Source organism: Spinacia oleracea, chromosome 4, assembly GCF_020520425.1.
Source record: "Spinacia oleracea cultivar Varoflay chromosome 4, BTI_SOV_V1, whole genome shotgun sequence".
NCBI classification, from domain to species: domain Eukaryota; kingdom Viridiplantae; phylum Streptophyta; class Magnoliopsida; order Caryophyllales; family Amaranthaceae; genus Spinacia; species Spinacia oleracea.
The window spans coordinates 159,611,098-159,616,123 of NC_079490.1; the positions used below are offsets into that span (position 1 = coordinate 159,611,098).

At 41.8% G+C, this 5,026-nt stretch overlaps 1 non-coding gene across 1 annotated transcript; it reads right to left on the reverse strand.

The window, feature by feature from the left end:
- Nucleotides 1–468: 468 nt before the first annotated feature.
- Nucleotides 469–575, reverse strand: LOC130460244 (small nucleolar RNA R71). Its single transcript, XR_008920178.1, has one exon. It is a non-coding gene; the product is annotated as a small nucleolar RNA R71 (small nucleolar RNA).
- Nucleotides 576–5,026: the final 4,451 nt, after the last annotated feature.

Below are 5,026 nucleotides of genomic sequence, written 5' to 3' on the forward strand. Positions count from 1 at the left end.
TACTCTGATTCTGATCATAGTATTGGCGATCTTTTTCCTTCAGATACAGATTCAGTTTCAGAGATAGAGATGGGTGACGAAACTCTACTACCGCCACCTACCCCACGGCTTACAGACTATTCTAAGCCAAGTCTGTCCGTGCTACCAAAGGAAATCATGCCTTCTATTGCAGTTGAGACCTTCAAGATTGAGCCTGCTTTGATTAACATGATTGAGAGACGCCAGTACGGTGGGGAACCAGGTGAAGATCCGAATCTTCACATACAGTCCTTCATCAAATATTGTTCCACCATCAAGCAAAAGGGATTGACTCCGGAACAGACTATGGAGATACTTTTCCCGTTCTCTTTGAGTGGGAAAGCTAAATTGTGGATTAATGGGTTGGACCGGGCGGCTTTGAAAATCACTAATTGGGAGTCCTTGGCTCTTGCTTTTTATGTTAAATATTTTCCACCTGAGAAAACAGCTCGTCTAAGGGGTCAGATATTGGGTATCTCACAACAAGCAGATGAGAGTTTGTTCGAGGTCTAGGAGAGATTCAAGGATTTGCAAAGAGAGTGCCCGCACCATGGTTTGGAAGATTGGTTCTTGATTCAGCAGTTTTATAATGGTCTGGGCAATGAGTCTAGATGTTTGTTGGATTCAGCTGCCAGTGGGAGATTCATGCAACTTGAGGTGCCTAGAGCTATGGAGGTGATTGAGGAGATAGCCATTCACAATGCCCAGTATGGGAATCCTAGAGGTTTATCTAATAGGGGTGGTAAGCATGATTTAAATTCTATTGAACAATTAACTGCCCAATTGACTGTTTCCCTGTGGATTCGATCCTGACTTCCCTTGCTACCTAGCTAGTGGACTTAGGTTATTTTTTATTAGGTGATACGACTTTAGCCTGTCAGTCATTTAATTAGCATGCTCGGTTTTGGTGCCGAACATTGTTGTCATAGGAGGCCTAATGACGACACAAAGAGTTGTTTATTTTATAAGTCGTTCTTAGAATTGAGTGCCTTTTCGTACGCCCTTGCAGCAATTTTCACGAATTTTCTTTTACTGCTACGTATTTTTTTAATGCGCGGGCACCGAGGCTGCTGTGCCTGGCCAAAAGGCCAGGCAGCAACTTCAGCGCCCAGCTGTGGGCGCGAGAATATTTGGCGCCCAGCCAGGGGCGCTGAAAATGCGTCCCTGGCTGGTACTCGTATTCTGTTCGCGTATATTTTTTTGTATATGCGACTTAATTTTGCGTGCTTACCTAATAACGTCCTTTACGCGTTGTGCAGCGTTGTGGGATTCGTTACGGGCCCTCCCGAGCGTCGCTTATTTTTGTGGCGATCGTTCAGGTTTGCGGAACAGGTATTTTGGTATAACTCTTTGGCCAATTGGTTTATGAACGTTTGGGCAATTTTTAAGGTCGTTGGTTTTCTAGCATTATTTGCCACACACAATCACATATTTCGCTACACATAACTAACATTACATCATGAGGCAAGATAATAATATGTCATGTAGTTTATGATAGGCTTCTATGGGTAGTATTTACGCCGGCTTGGTACCGCTTCTATCGCAGATCCAACACATGCCCCGGTCGAGGTAGTGCTTTCAACAGACTAATTTCGCCAAAGAGGCCAATCACGATGTAAGCCAAGGGGCATGCACCAATGAGAGGGACCTAGTGGGCGAGCGATTGGGTTTGGGACGGGTGTACTACTAGCGAAAGTGCCGAGTGGACAACATTCGAAGCATATGCACCCCCCGGTTAGCGATGGGTATCCTTAGTCCCAACTCCCGAGATGAAACATCCCAAGGGAGCCAAGATTCGTTATGCGGTTCTGTCCGTTCACATTAATATGCTGATTTTCAGGTCGTCCCAACTTGATGGGGAAATAAACGCGGGGTAGGATCGTTTCACCCTTCGGCTATTTTGATTACCTACGAGCACGAGTATTTCCTTCACTATCCCTAGTGGAGTCGCCACTGTGAGGGGGTCGAAAAAGCACGAGGCTAATGCGTGACCTCGTCCCTCGTGGGTGTGACGCTTCTTTTTGTCAAATCAAGTGTAATTGGATTTCCTGTGAGTTTACACCCAATTGACTAGTAATATAGGAGTCGCCATTCAGTTTTTAACGACAATGAGAAAAACTGACAAAACCCGGTTATCGTGGCATAAAGGGAGTGCAATTATGTTTGACCACGACGGCCATAGGTTCCCTTGTGATCCCATGTGTGGGGATCTCTCAACGTACACCCGCAAGGTAGAGATTGAGGGTTCGGGGGACTGTAACTACCGAGAGGAGTACTCGCTCTTCGATAAATCCATAGGCAGGATATCCTTACTAGCTCAGCATAAATAATTGAAGGGACATGCGTTAACTATTAAACTAATCTGGATTGATTTTAATAATATGCAACACATAATACTAGATCGATCGTGATAATCTTGTTTAGATTGATTTCAGGGACCTAGCATGATAGTTCAATTTCCCAAGATATTATCTTTATTAGGCGTGATAGAACAATCAGATTTAATAGTTTAACAGTTTTATAAAAGGGCGAGGAAAGCGATTAAATCATGCGAAGGGACACATTACGACGCACCCTTGAGAGGTGCGTCATGGTTCTCAGAAAACTAACCACTTTGGCTTTGCTATTTCTCCTTTTATTTAACGAATCTCAAGTTTCCGGGCTTAATTCTTCAGCTACAAGGGACATGATACGTTCTGTTCGATTTTTGGATCGATTGCGACAGAACGCGGGATCAATTTCGCAGCGTGAGGCTTAGGCTTAGGGGTTGGAGTCAATACTCAGAATATGAATTGTGTGTTGTCCTTTTCACGTCTAATTTGGGGCTGTATTTATAGGGAAGAGTTCGTGGAAAGATAGAATTGTAGAGCTCTAATCCAAGAAGAATTAGGAGAGAACACGTACGCAGGTAATTTCAGCGCCCAGGGCTGGGCGTTAAAGATTTCGGCGCCCAGCTCTGGGCGTTGAAAATGGGATCCATGCAATTTCAGCGCCCAGGGCTGGGCGTTGAAAATGATGTTTGGACCGAGTTCTTTGTCAGATTTGGACTCTTAAAATCCGGAGTGTTTGAGACTTATCCGAGTCTTTTAGTGCGTATTAACTTTATGACGGAATGCGTCTAGGCCCGTTACAAACTTTAGGTTCGTTAGGATTTTAATCAATACGTAACTCTTACTCTCGAATTATACTAGGAATAGGATTCCTCTTGCAAATTCTATCTCTTTTAGGATTTATGTTGGAGTGCAACACCTAATTCTGACAGGTTTCTATCTTTTATGACTTTTCACTTTTAACAACTACCTATTATGGCAATTACTATTTTTAGCAGGTTTCTATAAATAGCAGATTCGGGTGAAATGAAAAGGGTGATCGAGATTCGTTATTTTATAGGAGATGCGTTGCCAAGTGGAGATTTATGTTCTCATCATCGAACCTTCCCTTTCGGGAATGGGGACAAAAGTAGGTGTCTACAGCCGCGCACAGCCTGTGCGCCGGTGACATGGGGTTCGTGCAGATCTGGTGCACCACCCCCATGTCACCGGCGCACAGGCTGTGCGCGGTTGACATGGTTGACGACGCAAATGGTGTGCGTGGGCGGGGAAGCTGTGATTTTGAAATTTGAATTTATTTTTTTATTTTTTATTTATTTATTATTGTTGTACTATTACTGAATTTTAATTTAATTTTTATAATTTTTGATTTTTTTTTATTATTTAATTATCTGTTTTTAATTTAGATTATTCAATATAATATTTTAGTTGATTAAAATTTATTATGTTAACGGAATTAATTATTAATGTTAGGGAATATTATTAATTGATGTTAGGGAATATAATTAATTGATAAATGTTAGTAAATATTATTAAATTATTATATACATCATAGTTTATATAAATAAAAATATAGTTTATAAAAAATGTATTATAAAATTATTAGCGTTTAAACGATATATAAATGATAGTTTGGTAACAAGTATGTGTCACGCTAATAAAATTTTAAAAATGTAATCCAGGTCACGTTGGTATTAAGAATAGTTGGTAACAAGCATATGTCATGTTAGAATATTTAGCAACACTAGAAATGAGTAACGTAATTTTGAATATTTTATTAGCAATATTTAGCACTTTATAAATGAGTAACGTAATTTTGAATCGATTTGAAAATATAATTGAATATACAAATCAAATTAATGGAGGAATTAATTTTTAATGAAAATCAACCTAATATATGTCACGTTTGATGAATAATAGCGACTTACGAAGACCAACGTCGAATTTGACGAGGATAATGTGGATGATGTGATGATGTCGTTGTTGGTTCTGGAGTGAGGCATACGAGAAGTCGGTGTGTAAATGCTTCGGTTAGGAGAGAGAGAGAGAGAGAGAGAGAGGGAGAGAGAGAGAGAAAGAGATATGGTTTACCATTGGGTGAGGAGTATATTGAGGAGGACTTGGAGGACTTCACAACTACTTTGGATAACGCCTTGCAATCCACCTCACCCCAGGTGCAGTTGAATAGCTCGCCACCTCAGTCTTCTCATGGGTCGAAGGTTTGCTATGACTATGACGTGGATTCTGAGGGCGATGAGGATGAGGGTTCTGAGGGCGATGAGGATGAGGGTTCTGAGGGCAATGATGAGGATGAGGGTTCTAAGGGCGATGAGGAGCCAGTCATTCCACCCCGCGTCGTGGTGCGCGACTCTAATGCTCCTATTACTATTCATCGACGTAAAGGGAAGTTTATTCGTAACCCTGAGGGGAGTATGAGTACCACCGGACGTTGTCGTAGAGATAAGGGGACTAGAGACACATGGTTAGTTACTGGCCCGATGGGCGGAGGTCCTTCAGACGGTAGCGTTATTCCTAGCTACCCGGCTCACGTTGCGAGGTCCTTATGGGAAGGCACGTCCGATCGAGGTAAATTGCATTGCCAGAGTAGAGTAGTGGTATGTAAGCGGCTAATGAAGTGGTATCGTGGGATGATTAAAATCACTAACATAATTTCTAAA